The sequence below is a fragment of the Salmo salar genome, chromosome ssa02 (assembly GCF_905237065.1).
Source record: "Salmo salar chromosome ssa02, Ssal_v3.1, whole genome shotgun sequence".
Lineage (NCBI taxonomy): Eukaryota > Metazoa > Chordata > Actinopteri > Salmoniformes > Salmonidae > Salmo > Salmo salar.
In genome coordinates this window covers 65,284,698-65,304,233 of record NC_059443.1, presented here as the reverse complement: position 1 = coordinate 65,304,233, position 19,536 = coordinate 65,284,698, and the positions used below count along the sequence as shown (strand labels likewise).

At 42.8% G+C, this 19,536-nt stretch overlaps 1 protein-coding gene across 1 annotated transcript in view; it reads left to right on the top strand.

Moving 5' to 3' along the window:
- Positions 1-19,536, top strand: part of LOC106589748 (gamma-adducin) — a 150,770-nt gene that overhangs the window by 19,448 nt on the left and 111,786 nt on the right. Inside the window, exon 2 of the mRNA XM_045707977.1 lies at positions 16,042-16,096. The gene's annotated coding sequence lies outside the window, so the exon portion shown is untranslated. The remainder of the gene's footprint in view (positions 1-16,041; positions 16,097-19,536) is intronic.

Sequence of the window (19,536 nt, the reverse complement as noted above, 5' to 3'; positions counted from 1 at the left end):
AGGGAGGGAGTGTAGGACAGAAGAGTTTAAGGACAAGTGAAGGGTGGAGAGTATTTGCATGTGTGTGTGCAGTGGTGTGTCCATATGCAGCTGTGTTTATCCTCCCTCCGTATTGTTGACCTATGTTTGACCCCCACCACTTCCCACTGCTGTTATCTATGGGGGTTCAGCACCATAAACACTATTCTGTATAGAGCCTAATGTACAGGGGGGTTCAGCACCATAAACACTATTCTGTATAGAGCCTAATGTACAGGGGGGTTCAGCACCATAAACACTATTCTCTATAGAGCCTAATGTACAGGGGGGTTCAGCACCATAAACACTATTCTCTATAGAGCCTAATGTACAGGGGGGTTCAGCACCATAAACACTATTCTGTATAGAGCCTAATGTACAGGGGGGTTCAGCACCATAAACACTATTCTGTATAGAGCCTAATGTACAGGGGGGTTCAGCACCATAAACACTATTCTGTATAGAGCCTAATGTACAGGGGGGTTCAGCACCATAAACACTATTCTGTATAGAGCCTAATGTACAGGGGGGTTCAGCACCATAAACACTATTCTGTATAGAGCCTAATGTACAGGGGGGTTCAGCACCATAAACACTATTCTGTATAGAGCCTAATGTACAGGGGGGTTCAGCACCATAAACACTATTCTCTATAGAGCCTAATGTACAGGGGGGTTCAGCACCATAAACACTATTCTCTATAGAGCCTAATGTACAGGGGGTTCAGCACCATAAACACTATTCTGTATAGAGCCTAATGTACAGGGGGTTCAGCACCATAAACACTATTCTCTATAGAGCCTAATGTACAGGGGGGGTTCAGCACCATAAACACTATTCTGTATAGAGCCTAATGTACAGGGGGGTTCAGCACCATAAACACTATTCTCTATAGAGCCTAATGTACAGGGGGGTTCAGCACCATAAACACTATTCTCTATAGAGCCTAATGTACAGGGGGTTCAGCACCATAAACACTATTCTCTATAGAGCCTAATGTACAGGGGGGTTCAGCACCATAAACACTATTCTCTATAGAGCCTAATGTACAGGGGGGTTCAGCACCATAAACACTATTCTGTATAGAGCCTAATGTACAGGGGGGTTCAGCACCATAAACACTATTCTGTATAGAGCCTAATGTACAGGGGGTTCAGCACCATAAACACTATTCTCTATAGAGCCTAATGTACAGGGGGTTCAGCACCATAAACACTATTCTCTATAGAGCCTAATGTACAGGGGGGTTCAGCACCATAAACACTATTCTGTATAGAGCCTAATGTACAGGGGGGTTCAGCACCATAAACACTATTCTGTATAGAGCCTAATGTACAGGGGGTTCAGCACCATAAACACTATTCTGTATAGAGCCTAATGTACAGGGGGGTTCAGCACCATAAACACTATTCTGTATAGAGCCTAATGTACAGGGGGGTTCAGCACCATAAACACTATTCTCTATAGAGCCTAATGTACAGGGGGGTTCAGCACCATAAACACTATTCTGTATAGAGCCTAATGTACAGGGGGTTCAGCACCATAAACACTATTCTCTATAGAGCCTAATGTACAGGGGGGTTCAGCACCATAAACACTATTCTGTATAGAGCCTAATGTACAGGGGGTTCAGCACCATAAACACTATTCTGTATAGAGCCTAATGTACAGGGGGGTTCAGCACCATAAACACTATTCTGTATAGAGCCTAATGTACAGGGGGGGGGTTCAGCACCATAAACACTATTCTCTATAGAGCCTAATGTACAGGGGGGGTTCAGCACCATAAACACTATTCTCTATAGAGCCTAATGTACAGGGGGGGGGGGGGGGTTCAGCACCATAAACACTATTCTCTATAGAGCCTAATGTACAGGGGGGTTCAGCACCATAAACACTATTCTCTATAGAGCCTAATGTACAGGGGGGGTTCAGCACCATAAACACTATTCTCTATAGAGCCTAATGTACAGGGGGGGTTCAGCACCATAAACACTATTCTCTATAGAGCCTAATGTACAGGGGGGGTTCAGCACCATCAACAGTATAGAGGTTGTGGACCTCCAAGATGACCTGCATGGGCGTCAATTAGACAAATACTGCATTGTCAGTTGTATTGAAAGAACTACAGCACTGTTCTCAGTCTCAGTCCTGTTCCTCTTACTGTACACATGGAGCTATAGGAGAGCTTACTGTAAACATGGAGCTATAGGAGAGCTTACCCTACACATGGAGCTATAGGAGAGCTTACCCTACACATGGAGCTATAGGAGAGCTTACCCTACACATGGAGCTATAGGAGAGATTACTGTACACATGGAGCTATAGGAGAGCTTACTGTACACATGGAGCTATAGGAGAGCTTACTGTACACATGGAGCTATAGGAGAGCTTACTGTACACATGGAGCTATAGGAGAGCTTACTGTAAACATGGAGCTATAGGAGAGCTTACTGTAAACATGGAGCTATAGGAGAGCTTACTGTAAACATGGAGCTATAGGAGAGCTTACTGTACACATGGAGCTATAGGAGAGCTTACTGTACACATGGAGCTATAGGAGAGCTTACTGTAAACATGGAGCTATAGGAGAGCTTACTGTAAACATGGAGCTATAGGAGAGCTTACTGTAAACATGGAGCTATAGGAGAGCGTACTGTAAACATGGAGCTATAGGAGAGCCTACTGTAAACATGGAGCTATAGGAGAGCCTACTGTAAACATGGAGCTATAGGAGAGCCTACTGTAAACATGGAGCTATAGGAGAGCCTACTGTAAACATGGAGCTATAGGAGAGCCTACTGTAAACATGGAGCTATAGGAGAGCCTACTGTAAACATGGAGCTATAGGAGAGCCTACTGTAAACATGGAGCTATAGGAGAGCCTACTGTAAACATGGAGCTATAGGAGAGCTTACTGTAAACATGGAGCTATAGGAGAGCTTACTGTAAACATGGAGCTATAGGAGAGCTTACTGTAAACATGGAGCTATAGGAGAGCTTACTTTAAACATGGAGCTCTTACTGTAACCATGGAGCTATAGGAGCTCTTACTGTAACCATGGAGCTATAGGAGCTCTTACTGTAACCATGGAGCTATAGGAGCTCTTACTGTAACCATGGAGCTATAGGAGCTCTTACTGTAACCATGGAGCTATAGGAGCTCTTACTGTAGACAGGGAGCTCTAGGAGCTCTTACTGTAACCATAGAGCTCTAGGAGCTCTTACTGTAGACAGGGAGCTCTAGGAGCTCTTACTGTAACCATGGAGCAATAGGAGCTCTTACTGTAAACATGGAGCTCTAGGAGCTCTTACTGTAAACAGAGCTCATATAAGAGCCCTATAGACACTATCACATAATTATCCAAAGCGACTTAGTCATGCATGCATACATTTTACGTAGGGGTAGTCCTGGGACTCTAACCCACTGTCCTGGCATTGCAAGCACCAACTGAGCTACAGAGGACCCCCTACTACCCTCGGAGTCTCTCACCTGTTCTAGTGGTTAGATGGAGAGAGGGTCAGTCAGATTGTCTATTTGGGTATAATGGTGATGGATGTGTGATGATGCTGGGAGTCTGACACGCAGGAAAACACACACACATGTTGTTGCCCCCATAAAGCTGAGTCAACAGTAAGCAGATTAAAGGGCTTTTAGTGTGGACTGCAGCACAGACACAAAGAATCGCACCTCCGCCCAAAACTGCTGCTATCAGGAAAAACCTTTTATTGGCTAGTTGTGGCTCTCGGGACATGATGCCAAGCCTCTGCAGTCAAGCCACCTTCCTGCCCTCTCTCGACCTCTGCCATGCATTTGAATTGTGCCAAATACAAGTCAATATCAGCTATTGGTTTGAAATTGAATTTTAGTCATTTAAAGACCCAGCACAATTTTAGTCATCAATTTTACTTTCAGGGTTGTGTCTAGGGTTGTTTCCAAATGGCACACTATATAGTGCACTACTTTTGACCACAGCCATGGGAATAAGGTACAATTTGAGACAGTATAGCGTTGTCTTGGGGTGTTCTATAATGAAAGAGCTGGCATGTGGTTATTCACTTTGATAAATGGCCTGATTTTTACTAGCTGTCAATCATCTTAGTGCCGTCTGCTGTTGTTCCAGGGATGTCCCCTCCCACCATCTGTCCCTGAGACGTGGCATCTCGTGTTACCTTGGACATGCTGTGAGAGCTTTGTTAACAACAGAGAGCTATGTTATAGCACACATCTTCCTGGAAAATATTGTTGATTCAGGTAGTTTGGTTCATTTGCTTTCAGACGAGACCACCTGTTTTTAGGTTTTGATTGGGATCAGGTGTCTACAGATACTGAGCAGGGCTGTGGTCGTTGGTTTCTGCTGGTCAAAGGGATTAGACTTGGAGAGCAAAATACATCTAATTTCACCTCTACTTTGAAGTTGCGTTTGACCTCAAAATAGAGGTAATGACCTTATATCTCTACAGGGCTGGATGGAAGTGAAGGGTTTAGTATCCTACCAGCCATGGGAGGTCAACCTCCTCCACCCTAGTCTGTCTTTCTCTCTCCTTTTCTCTCTGTGTCTCTTTCTCTCTCGTTCTCTCCTTTTCTCTCTTTCTCTTTCTCTCTCCTTTTCCCTCTCTCCCTCTCTGTCTCCCTGTGAATGGTCTTCTTTGACAATCTGATCTGATTCATGAATTGTCATATAATATATCGGATGATGGTGATAATAATATTATATAATGACAAAGAGAACTGTATTCATTCACAAAGGCAAGTCTCTTCCCCTAACCAATGCTGTTCTTTTTCCACCACCAACTGTGTCATTAGAGTGAATCCACCATCGGCGGGGAGAAAAGCTTGGTGCCAGCACCTCTCTGAGCCCGGCTGACAAAATCAGACTAATGATCGCATGTTATTGCGTAACTGTGACGATGCAAAAAAAACAAAGCAGGTCATGTCCTCATTGGGTTTTTAATTAAAAAGTGTGTGTGTGTGTCTTTGAGTGAGTGCTTGTGTCACACAACCTGATGATCTGTCCTGTGATCTAGATTCTAGAAGCTGCTCATCGGGAAGACCTTTGTTTTGGGTTGTGAAACTGGGCTGTAGGATCATTAAACATTTAGCCTGCTCAACACAACTTGATAGGCTTATATAAGTGTTCTGGTTCCTCATGTTCACTCCCTGGGCAAGGCTGGCACCTAGCACTAAGGAAAGACAGCTAAGTCTACTTCCCAGGACTTTCCAACATAGGACCACTTGAGACTGGTTACTTGAAAAAATATATATATATTATCAGACTTTCAAGTTTTTCTTTAAGATTAGTCTATCCACATGATCTGCAGTGAGCACAGATCAGCTTGCTGTGACAATGTCAGCCGCTGTGGAGAATACCCTCTCGCTAGGGACAGAGGTCCCAGACACAGCCCGGTAGCACCTTGCTAACATGGCAACATCAGGGTATATTAACTCTTTGGTCTTCCACCATGAAAGTGGATCAACATCCAGGGGAATACAGTCCACTTCCCTGTATGAGGTCACCTCCTCCTCTATGACCTTGAGACTTGGTTCCCTGCTCCTGAACAACTCCCCAAAAAGCTCAGCCATGGCAGACTTCTTTTCTGGAGGAGAGCCCCTGTCGTCTGCCGTCTCTGGAGAAGGGTTGGTCGCTGTGGTGTCTGTGGCTTGACCCTGCAGAATTAAATTAGATGAAAATTACTATCTCTGAAGTGGCTTTAAAAATATGATTTGTTGTTAGAAATATATAGACACTTATGACAATTATTACTTTATAATTGTTAAATCACAAATTAACAAACTAAATACAATACCTATTGGTCACAATCTCTGCTGTGAGTTCATTGTAGACTCTCAGATGAGCAGCAGCATCCTGGTGCAGCAGGGATTTGAACCGGGGGTCCAAAGCGGTGCTCTTGTGTAAGAAGTCTTGGACACCAGGGTCAGCATATCTAGGCTCCAGGTTAACTCTGATAGCAGTCTTGACATCCCTTACTGCGGGTTCATCTTCATCAGACGCCACCATCGATTTCAGGACCATTGTTTTCACAGGCAGGACCATGGAAACTGATGGAATGTTCTCAGTGCATATCAGTGTTGTGACTGTTTTGAGAGGTTTGCACACTTTGATAACTTCCTCTGCTAGTCTTGTCATTTTCAGACAAACTCACTATCTTTTGACCTTCTTCCTCACGGCTTGATCAGTCAGTGTAGAACACACCACAACTTTTTGCTGAAGGTATCTCAACCATGTCATGGCTTGAATTCCATCTAGTAGGGACATCTTGGATTAGTTTGTGGTTTGGCAGCTCCAGCATCTCCTGTTTTGTCTTGAAAACATGTGCAGCAGTTGTTCTTTTATGAAAGAAGGATACCACCTTCCTGAGCTTTGCTCGGAGGCGAGAGATTGGATTCACTGACATTGCTTTTTGAAACGCTAGATTAACTTCTCTAGGGCCGGCGGGACGAAATCGTCCCACCTACGTAACAGCCAGTGGAATCCTGTGGCGCGTTATTCAAATACCTTAGAAATGCTATTACTTCAATTTCTCAAACATATGACTATTTTACACCATTTTAAAGACAAGACTCTCGTTAATCTAACCACACTGTCCGATTTCAAAAAGGCTTTACAACGAAAGCAAAACATTAGATTATTTCTGGCTGGGTACTCTGCTGACATAATCAGACACCCATTTTTCAAGCTAGCATATAATGTCACAAAAACCCAGAAGACAGCTAAATGCAGCACTAACCTTTGATGATCTTCATCAGATGACACACCTAGGACATTGTTATACAATACATGCATGTTTTGTTCAATCAAGTTCATATTTATATCAAAAACCAGCTTTTTACATTAGCATGTGACGTTCAGAACTAGCATACCCCCCGCAAACTTCCGGTGAATTTACTAAATTACTCACGATAAACGTTCACAAAAAGCATAACAATTATTTTAAGAATTATAGATACAGAACTCCTCTATGCACTCGATATGTCCGATTTTAAAATAGCTTTTCGGTGAAAGCACATTTTGCAATATTCTGAGTAGATAGCCCGGCATCACAGGGCTAGCTATTTAGACACCCAGCAAGTTTAGCACTCACCAAAGTCAGATTTACTATAAGAAAAATGTTATTACCTTTGTTGTCTTCGTCAGAATGCACTCCCAGGACTTCTACTTCAATAACAAATGTTGCTTTGGTCCCAAATAATCCATTGTTATATCCAAATAGCGGCGTTTTGTTCGTGCGTTCAAGACACTATCCGAAAGGGTAAAGAAGGGTGACGAGCATGGCGCATTTCGTGACAAAGAAATTCTAAATATTCCATTACCGTACTTCGAAGCATGTCAACCGCTGTTTAAAATCCATTTTTATGCAATTTTTCTCGTAAAAAAGCGATAATATTCCGACCGGGAATCTGCATTTAGGTAAACAGACGAAAGAAAATAAAGCATGGGGTCGACTCGGGCATGCGCCTAAGCCCATTGTCCTCTGATCGGCCACTTGCCAAAAGCGATAATGTGTTTCAGCCAGAGGCTGCCTCGATATCATTCAGCTTTTTCCCGGGCTCTGAGAGCCTATGGGAGCCGTAGGAAGTGTCACGTTACAGCAAAGATCCTGTCTTCAATAAAAAGAGCCAAGATGAACAACAACTTGTCAGACAGGCCACTTCCCATATAGAATCCTCTCAGGTTTTTGCCTGCCATATGAGTTCTGTTATACTCACAGACACCATTCAAACAGTTTTAGAAACTTTAGGGTGTTTTCTATCCAAAGCCAATAATTATATGCATATTCTAGTTACTGGGCAGGAGTAGTAACCAGATTAAATCGGGTATGTTTTTTATCCGGCCGTGTCAATACTGCCCCCTACCCCCAACAGGTTAACCCATATGGGCTAGGTGGGACGCAAGCGTCCCACCCGTGGTGCACTCCATCAACAGCAGGTGCATTTCAAGAGCGGCAAATTTGAATCCAAATAAATGTCAAAATTCAAATTTTTCAAACATACAACTATTTTACACCCTTTGAAAGATAAACATCTCCTTAATCTAACCACGTTTTACGATTTCAAAAAGGTTTTACGGCGAAAGCATAAATTTAGAGTATGTTAGGACAGTACATTTACAAGAGTTGTGTGTAATGTTTTGTCAATTCAAAGACAGGGTCACTAAAACCAGCTAAAATGATGCACTAACCTTTTACAATCTCCATCAGATGACACTCCTAGGACATTATGTTAGACAATGCATGCATTTTTAGTTCTATCAAGTTCATATTTATATCCAAAAACAGCGTTTTACTATGGCATTGATGTTGAGGAAATCGTTTCCCTCCAATAACCGGCAGTCAAGTCAACACCACAAATTAAATAATTAAAATTAGAAAACATTGGTAAAATATTATATTGTCATTTAAAGAATTATAGATTTACATCTCTTGAACGCAATCAACTTGCCAGATTTAAAAATAACCTTACTGGGAAATCACACTTTGCAATAATCTGAGCACTGCGCCCAGAAAAATACGCGTTGCGATACAGACTAGACGTCATGTTGGGGAGATCTAAAAATACTATGTAAATAATCCATTACCTTTGATTCTCTTCATCAGATGTCACTTCCAGGTATCACAGGTCCATAACGAATGTAGTTTTGTTCAAAAAAGCTCATCATTTATGTCCAAAAATCTCCGTCTTGTTAGCACATGATCTAAGCCAGCCGGACTTCTCGTCATGAACGAGGGGAAAAAAATATTTACGTTCGTTCAAACATGTCAAACGTTGTATAGCATAAATCATTAGGGCCTTTTTTAACCAGAACATGAATAATATTCAAGGTGGACGAATGCATTCTCTTTTATAACGTAATGGAACGAGGGTACCCAACATGAACTCGCGCCAGGTGTCTAATGGGCCATCATTGTTCCATGGCTCTTGTTCGGTCAGATCTCCCTCCAGAAGACTCAAAACACTTTGTAAAGGCTGGTGACATCTAGTGGAAGCAATAGGAAGTGCCAAAATATTCCTCAGCCCCTGTGTTTTTCAATGGCATAGGTTTAAAGGTAATACAACACATCAGGTATCCACTTCCTGTCAGAAAATGTCTCAGGGTTTTGCCTGCCAAATGAGTTCTGTTATACTCACAGACACCATTCAAACAGTTTTAGAAACTTTAGAGTTTTCTATCCATATATAATAAGTATATGCATATTCTAGTTACTGGGTAGGATTAGTAACCAGATTAAATCGGGTACATTTTTTTATCCAGCCGTGCAAATACTGCCCCCTAGCCCTAACAGGTTTTAATAACGTGAGCAAAGCATCCTATCTGTGGCCCCAATCCAGCTGGTGCGACTGCATTTACAATATTTCTAGCGTTGTCAGTGGTCACAGGAATCGTTACATTATCCCTCTCCAACTTCCACACTGCAACTACTTCCCTTAGCTCTTCCCCCAAGTTTACACTGGTGTGACTACTCTCAAGGGGACGTGTTTGAAGGACATGGCTTGTTATCTCCCACTTTGCCGTAATGAAATGAGCCTTTACAGTAAGGTAGCTCTAGATGTCCAACTGTCTGTTGTTAGAGCAACAGACCGCATTTTTGACAACTCGCTCTCAAGTTGATCTCTAGTTTTTTTTGTATAAAGCGGGTATTACAGTTTTTCTCCATTGGTTTGGCTCATTTCTTGAAACAGAAAATACATTCTCAAAACTCTAAGATCATTTGGCAAAACAGTCTTACAGTTCAGCACAACACTATAGCTCACTTGCAAAAGCTCATATCTCTCCTAAAACTGTTCACTCATGCTTCAAAACTAAATTCCTTTCCCATATAAAGAGTCAGTGCCACGAAAATGGCAAAGATCCTTCTCAATTGCTTTGGCTCATTTCTTGAAACAGACCGGACATTCTCAACACTCTTGGTGCTTTAACCAAAACAAAATTTCCTTCTCATTTAAACAGTCAGTGCCCCCAAAATGCTTCGTCCCTTTGGCATCATGTAAGCACTGCAAGTCAAAATGTTTAGATGTTTTGTCACTATGGCAGAGGACCATTGAAATATCCCTCATGTCCACCTTTCAGTCTTAGCCCAGTCCTTCATTGACAATGGTTACTGTACTGTTTTTTTGTCCAGCTAACAGAATACAATTGTGTATAAAACTGAAAAAAAGAAATAGGATTTTAGGGTAAGAGTAGCCTCCAAGGTTTGACATCACACATTGCACTCATACTGCCAAGGAAATTGTAACCATTATCATTCACACACATAAAGTAACTTCCATACATCAGAGTAAAAAGAAAATGTAATATAAACACACAAACAAAAACCAATAAATGATATGCAGCCTACAGTGCTGTAAATAAAGCTGGAGTTTCACAACTAACAGTTCTTCACTGGTCGCTGTCCTCACCCTCCTGGCCATCCACACGCTGCTGTCTGTCTGGCCACAGATTCTCGTCCACATCACAGCGTATATTCTCCCTTGCGATGCAACGAGGGAAGAAACGGCGTGCATGTCGCAACCATCCCCTACACTGATCTCCTGTAATATCCTCACACGCAGCATCCATTGCATGGAGCAGGGACCTCTGATCTTGAGCCCGATGCTCATGCACTCTCCACCTCCAAGCGGAGAAATACTCCTCAATAGGATTGAGGAAAGGAGAGTAAGGTGGTAGGAACACCATGACCATCCTTGGATGAGTAGTGAACCAGGCCCTGATGAGCGGGCCACGGTGGAAATTCACATTGTCCCATACAATGACATATTGTGGTAGGTGAGGCCCTACGAGACCTCTCTCATTTTCAGGGATCAAATCAAAATGAAGGCGGTCCAAGAAGATGAGGAGCTTCTGTGTATTGTATGGGCCAAGACTGGGGATGTGAGTGGCCACACCATTCTCAGATATGGCAGCACACATAGTTATATTGCCCCCTCGCTGGCCTGGGACATCCGCCGTGGCCCGGTGGCCAATAATATTACGGCCACGTCTTCGGCCCTTGGCCAGGTTGAAGCCAGCTTCATCCACAAACACGAGGATGTGATGGGTCTCGTTTCCTTCCAATGCCATTATTCTCTACAATAGCGTAAAAAAAAACATCAAATCAGTCATACAGAAGAGTCATACACTACAGTTACAGACAATTACATAGGAATGTTCTATGTTCTCCACAAGTTCAATATACTACTGGCCACTACTCCAGTGGTTCCAAACCTGGGGTACATGTACCCCTATGCAGAGGTACTACAGGGGGTATTTGACAGAAAGGGGAGGGGGGAAATCATCAATGACTAGACTTACTGAAATGTTACAGTAAAACCCACAGTATTAGATAGATTTACATGGGAGGCACTAATTGCAGCTCTTTGACCCCTTTTCTTATTGTATGTTATATTCTTCAAAATAAGGATTATAATGATAATTGCATCATACAGTAAGCTGCAGTTTTTAGGCGAAATGTTGAAGTCCTTTACCTGGATACACAAATCAGGTAAAGTGGATCCTGAAGCCAAAAAAGTTTGGGAACCACTGCTTAATTGTAAAAAGGTTATAATGATGGACAACCAGTAACTGACTTACATGTACATACTGGTACCGCAGCTCTTTCACTCTATCAGAGTTCCTCTCAAATGGTAGCCTGTAAATTTGCTTCATTGTCATCTGATGCTTCTTCAATATCCGGTCTATTGTGGAGTTGCTTATAGAGTTGACATGTTGGAATATGGCATTGTCTTGTAGGATTGCAGCGCGGATCTGTCTCAATGTGATGGCATTATTTGCCATCACCATGTTACAGATCTCTTGTTCTTGTTGTTCATTGAGAAGTTTTCCTCTGCCACCCGTGCAAGGTTGTCGTCCAATCCTAGATATAGAAGTCAAAGGACAACACTCCATTCGTAATGTATACCTTATGTATTCCTTACAGAATGAGTTACCTATGTAATTGTATTGTTGTTTTACTTACAGTAACTTTACCACAATTCTAATGCATCACTGCACAGTGACTGGAATACTACTGTAAACTGTATCATCAATACTGTAGAAAATAAACTATTCCATAGTTTATTTTCTCCAATGTTTTTCTTGTCATTTTTAGTATCATAACATCCCATTGAGGTAAGAAATTACTGTAGGCCTATCACACACACAACACACACACACACACACACACACACACACACACACACACACACACACACTAAATGAATAGGTAAATGTGTAAATAAATATATTTCTTGCTCTATGCACAGTGTCCTGTCCTATACAACATATCATTCCATCATTGACTGACTACATACCTGTTTTCCCTGCGAAAGGTTTGGATGATGGAGGAGACTGTTGAGCGAGGAACATTAGGCTGCACTCAGCGACCTGCCTCCGCCATTGTCAGGCCATGGTTGATGACATGGTCTATAATTGTGGCCGGAATTTCATCCGGGACAGCATGGTGTCTTCCTGCTCCTCGGCCTCTTCCCCCTATTCCACCACCACGCACCCTTACTACTCCTCCTCCTCTTCCTCGAGCAGGCAGTTGCCCTTGTTCATTTACTTGGCCAGGTGCCTCCATGTTCAGAAATTGTACTGGTCCTGCATGGTCAAGCTCTTTACATACATGTTTGGCAGCATTCACAGTCATGGACAGCACCTGTCAGGTAACTAAACATACTGTTTGATTGGTCATCTGAGATGTGTGAAACTCCTCCTTCGTTAGTCAAGTTCTAGTTTCACCTGACTGTCAATTGCTGTAATAAATGTATCAAATGTTCCAAGGGATTCATATATGGTATTCATGGTATATGTTCTTGACTAATTTTGACTATTGAACAGACTATTGTGCATGTGATGACTTAAACAATGAAATGACGCTGACACGTTTTGGAGCGAACAACCATTAGACTGAGAATCAACAATCAGTTTAGATCGATAAGATCTATTCACTTGGAAATTGTGCTAAATGTAGGCTACATGTACTTAATCATTTGCAAAGATGTACTGAGACATTGAGACGTACTTAGACATTTGCAATTTGATGAAATGAATGAGAAATTCTATTCTGTTGTGAACAATTGCCAAGTGGTTTGTCCATGTAGTTTTGAGAATGTAATTTCTGTTTCAAGAAATGAGCCAAACCAATTGAGAAAAACTAATGTCTGGGCAAAATGTGTACGGGAAGGAATAGAGACGCGCGGCTCGACCACTTTAAACATGTTCCTGAACCCCGCATTCTCTACCACAGAGAAGGGTCTCATATCTGCCGCATTTGCTATCGCTGCGTTGATTTCTGTAGCCCTACTGGAGTCAGCCGCATGTTGTTGCCTGAAGGCTGTGGGGAGAAGTGGTTGCCGTTTCATTTTTTCGGCTAGTCCCACCGGTTGGCACTTTGGGGTTATGTCGGCGCTAATGAGTAGTCATGTTACTCGTGTTGCCACTCGAATAGTCTATCAGCAATGAACAGAGCCTACATGTTGTAGAAGTTTTATCCACCACTCGTTGGCCATCCCCGTTATAGTTTACAGGGAAACCGAAATGTTCCCAGACGGCAGACCTGAATGGTACTGGGGCGTCTTCTAGTTCTGTCTCGCCATGTTGCTCCTCTGCATTTAGCTAACTGCTAATTCCTTCATAATTGCTGCTACGACGGTCTCTCAGCTCTGTTCTCGCTGGAGTGAAATAACTGATGAGCGGAGCTGCATACAGCTACGAGACTAAACGTTTTTTTTTAAGACAACTTTATTAACATGTCTATTTTTCCCACGTTAATTTATATGCCATTAGTTTATGCAATAATATTTTATTTTTTTTACAATTTTACATTTTACATTTTTACATTTTAGTCATTTAGCAGACGCTCTGGAGCGACTTACAGTAGTAGTGAGTGCATTCATTTCATTTCATGCATTTTATTTTTTTTGTACTGTACAATGAAATATATTTTCCTAGCTATAATATTTGATTAAACGGTTCAATACGAATACACGTACCGTTTCACTAGTTTTGATGCTTTCACCATAGAATCGGTAGTTATAATCGGTAGATGCTCAAGTAGAACTACGACAACACTCTACGACTACTAATGACAACCCTTACACTAGTATGTGTATGAGTCTCTCGTTCCCATAGCAACACTCCTCGACCCATGACATTGATGCTCTTCTAATGATAGGTTGTACTCTACTCTGGTGTTGACACAGCTGGTGTTTGTTCAGAGGACAGAGATGGCTATCACGGGCAGGTCAAGTTCTCCTGCCACCGCCCGTGTGTGTGTGTGTGTGTGTGTGTGTGTAGGGGCCACACCTGGGTTTGTTATTTAAATATTTTTTTTCTGTGTATTTGAGTATTTCCAAATACACAGCCCAAAACATGTACTTTTACTTCAGTCGGACAAATACAAGTATTTTGATATACCTAGGTTAAATGCATGGGAGTGTATTTGAGTCAGTATATTTGAGTATTTTCAAATACTTTCCAAGTGTATGCGAACACATTCCAATATTCAACTATTTGTTTTTTCCAAAAAAGGTTATCTGAATAGTTATTTTTAAAATGTATTGCAAAATACCTTAAATAATATTTGAATTGGTCTGGTAGGGGCACCTGGTTCCACACCCTGTGCACTAGGCCATTGGCCACCAGCTATGGTGGAAATCACTACCTGCTGAGTGCTATGATGGAGAACATGTTAAAACACACATGCACACACACTCCCCATAGCTCTGATATCGTTGACCCAGGGGTGTCCATGGGCTCTAGCTGCACTTCTCCATCAGAGTTCATAAAGTGCAGACAGAGAGCATGAGAAGAGAGGGGACACTCCTGACCCTAAGAACTTGGGAAGTGAAAAGATGTTTACACTTTGACAGCATTCCTCTACAACTCCCCTCCCAACCACTGCTGTATGAGAGGTTACACACCCTGTACACTGGGCCCCTGGCCACCAGCTAAATGAGAGCCTACACACCCTGTACACTGGGCCCCTGGCCACCAGCTAAATGAGAGCCTACACACCCTGTACACTGGGCCCCTGGCCACCAGCTAAATGAGAGCCTACACACCTTGTACACTGGGCCCCTGGCCACCAGCTAAATGAGAGCCTACACACCCTGTACACTGGGCCCCTGGCCACCAGCTAAATGAGAGGTTGTACACCCTGTACACTGGGCCCCTGGCCACCAGCTAAATGAGAGCCTACACACCCTGTACACTGGGCCCCTGGCCACAAGCTAAATGAGAGCCTACACACCCTGTACACTGGGCCCCTGGCCACCAGCTAAATGAGAGCCTACACACCCTGTACACTGGGCCCCTGGCCACCAGCTAAATGAGAGCCTACACACCCTGTACACTGGGCCCCTGACCACCAGCTAAATGAGAGGTTGTACACCCTGTACACTGGGCCCCTGACCACCAGCTAAATGAGAGGTTGGGCTGTGAAATAAGAATGGGATTATTTTTGTCTGTTTTGTTTGCTTTATATCCCTCCTTTTTGATGATGTAGGACATTTGGTGTTTGAGTCAACGATGTGTATGTGAATGATGTAGTTACGATGACTTTGATGTGTATTGAGTGCATTCCAAGCCTCTTTTAAAAGATCAGAAGGCTAGATGCTATTTTACAAGAGGCCCACCTTATCATTTCATCTTTTCATATCTAAACTGTGTTTTTACCTGAGGTCTCTGCATGAGTCCCAAATGCACCCTATGCACTTCTTTTGACCAGGGCCTATAGGGGTCTGGTCAAAAATGGTGCACTATACAGAGAATAGGGTGTCATTTGGGACTCCAATTCTGTCTATCTATGCAGACTAGGCCTCAAAAGCATGTATTGTAATAGCAGAGTTGTGTTTAAACCAAATAGATACGTCTCTCTGTGTCTAATTATGAAGAAGTCTGCTGTTTTTAAAGTACTTTGCTCCAGACACATTAAAATGCTTTTTGGTTGATGAGATTGTTATGTCAGTAAGACAGAAGAGCTCTCAGAAGATGAATAACTCTGTCTGTTTTGTGTTTTCTCTAGGTGAGGAAACGGTGTGAACGATTTGACCGGACGAGGAAATCATCTCCCCAGAGAGGTAAGATATATTTATTTACATGCATAAACGTTGCTCTTCCTCTGACTTATTGTGTAGCAGCACCAGTGGGTTGTAGCAACAACCCCAATTCATGTATCACATTCATTGTAGACTTGTTACGTGTTTTAATGAAAAGACATTGCAGTTGTCTCAAGTGCAGTAGGCTAAGCATTATTCTGCATGGAAAGCTTTCTTCACCGCGCCACAGACGTTTTCAAAAATAAACGGACACTTTGGGTTGCCACTTGCTTATTTTGAAAACGCTGAACTAACAAATGATATGGCTTTGATTTGTCTGTTGGTGGTCACTCTGTGCCTGTCTGGCGAAACGTTTTACTGTGGTGTCACACACACACACACACACACACACATACATACACATTATATCTCACACACACCACAAGATGTTTCACTGCTTTTGGAAGTTATCCTACATGGGAAATAGTGAGTGGTTTTGTCTCCCTAAAATGTTCAGTTTACAGTCTGTCTCTCTCCTCTTCCTCCCTTGTTCCTCTCCTCCCCCGTCTGTGGCTGAAGAGGGCCTGACCATGCCTCTCCTATGTCATCTGATTTGTTTAACATTTCTTCATCTCCTCATCATTATTTCGCCGGCTCGGTCTGGTCTAGACGTTTTCCTTGATGTCCCGACCTGTTATGTGTTGGTTATGGTCCTAACAGCACCACCCCTCTTCAGAGGACAACTTCACTATGCTGCATGACATGAGCCTCCTCATCAGTTTCTGAACTGTGTATCGAGGTCATGACAATAAGCTTTAGTCATGAAGAGAATGCCTAGGTTGGCCTGTCAACATTATCCAGGGAACGTGTTAATGAGACACGTGAGCAAGCAGTCAGCGTTGTTTTCCTCCTGGTCTGGCCTGGGTCTGATCTGGGTCTGGCCTGGGTCTGATCTGGGTCTGGCCTGGGTCTGATCTGGGTCTGGCCTGGGCATATAGTGTCTGCCTGGGGCTTGGCAACCTGCCAGAGTAGGAACTGAATGAACAAAGATGCTCTAAACCGACCAGACCGAGGGAGGAGGGGGAGAGGAGGGGGAGAGGAGGAGGAGGAGGGGGTTTTCACTATAGGTTTATCTTTGAATCAACCAGTCTTTAACCGTTCTTTAACTAGGCAAGTCAATTGCTTTCATATGGAATGTAGAGCTTTCTCCGTTTTAATTGTCCGTAGACGTAGTCTTGGTGCGTCGTCCATATTTAGGATTTGCAGTTAAGTGAGGCTGCTAATCTCTCTGGCTAAGCTCCTTATACTGCATTTATACATTACACCACAATGGAAAGTGGATTTGAGTTTGTCGCTTTAAGCTAGTTAATCATTTCATAGTGCTTTTTCTGTCTGTTATCTTGCCTCGATAGCAATATCTGAAGAGGCAAAAGTCTGAAAATGACGAATTCTTATTTGGGCTGGTCCTGTTTTCGTGTTAAAATACTTGTGTGATGATGCAAGTTAACAATGGTGTTGGAGTGAAATGGAGAATTGAGGCCAAATGTTTTTCCCTTTCCTCCTTTCTCCCTTCCCTACATCTCTCTCTTCCCTCTCCCCTTCTTTTCCTCTCTGTCTCCCCCTCCCCCCCTCTCTCTATGCATTTCCATGTGCTTCATTTATTCCATTCCTCCAAGGCAGTCTGATGTGACTAATGTCTAGGCCAGGGGTACACACACACACACACACACACACACACACACACACACACACACACACACACACACAACACACACACCACAGAGAGACAGAGGACCAGGCATTCCAAGGGGTTGTGAGGGCGTCAGCCCAGAGAGGTACGTCCATTGCCCCTGAAAGGAAGACCGGAGGAGGAAAAAAAGGAGAGACAGAATAGAGAGAAAAAGCTGCATGACTCGTAAACCTTTTACAGGACCGGATGGATGGATGTGAAGGGTTCAGTATCCCACCAACCATGCAAGGTCCAGTTGTTCCTCTCTTTCTCTCCCTCTGTCATTCACCCTGGTAAGACGAGCTATGTGTACTAGACCAGTGTGTAGGACAGTAAAGAGACCTTGCTAGCTCCCTGGGCCACCATTTAAACCTACACACACACACACACACACACACACACACACACACACACACATATCACATGTTTGTTTTACTATCCTTGGGGGACCAAAACATTTATTCCCATTCAAAATCATATTTTCCAAAACCCTAAACTTAGCCTAAAATGGCCTTTTTTGTTGTGGGGACCAACAAATTTCCACACTTGTTTGAACTTTCCTTGTTTTACTATCCTTGTGAGGACTTATTGTCCCAACAAAGATAGTAATACCAAAAACACACACACACACACAGAGCTCCCTGGGCTGCCATTTAAACCTCTTCTCCTCCCCAGACCCACGTGAAACACTCAGCTGTAAGTCTAACACGCTCCACACTGACTCCACACTCCACTTCCTGATCGGCAGGACTTCTCGCAGTAATGATGTCATGCACCTTGTTATTATGATATAATTGTCACTACCGCTCCATCTGGTCATGTTTAAAGACCGCTCAGTGGTTACCCATGTGATTCCCCGGAATTTAAAGCAAATCACAAGTATATCAGTCTCTCACAATGTACAGTAAGATGTACAGTGCCTTCAGAAAGTATTCAAACCCCTTAACTTATTCCATATTTTGTTATGTTACAGCCTGAATTCAAAATGTATACAATTTTGTTTTTCTCACCCATCTACACATTTGGATTTAAGTCAAAACCGTAACATTCACTGTCTTCTTGGTGGACAGCAGAGTGAACCAGATTTTCCTCTCGGATTTTGCCTGTGCTCCATTCAGTTTCTTTTTTATCCTGAAAAACTCAGCCGGTCCTTAACGATTACAAGCATACCCATAACATGATACAACCACCACTATGCTTGAAAATTTGGAGAGTGGTACTCAGTAATGTGTTGTATTGGATTTACCTCCAACATAACACTTTGTATTCAGGACAAAAAGTGAATTGCTTTGCCACATTTTTTGCAGTATTACTTTAGCGCCTTGTTGCTAACATGATGCATGTTTTGGAATATTCTGTACAGGCTTCCTTCTTTTCACTCTGTCAATTAGGTTAGTATTGTGGAGTAACTATAATGTGGTTGATCCATCCCCAGTTTTCTCCTATCACAGCCATTAAAGTCACCATTGCCTTCATGGTGAAATCCCTGAGCAGTTTTCTTCCTCTCCGACAACTGAGTTAGAAAGAACGTCTGTATCTTTGTAGTGACTGGGTCTCTGCTTAAAAAATAAAGAAAGTAATATTGTCTACCAGTAGGTGCCTTTCTTTGGTCTTTGTGGTTGAATCTTTGTTTGAAGTTCATTACTCGACTGAGGGACCTTACAGATAATTGTATGTGTGGGGTACAGGGATGAGGTAGTCATTAAAAATCATGTTCAACACTATTATTGCACACAGAGTGAGTCCATGCAAC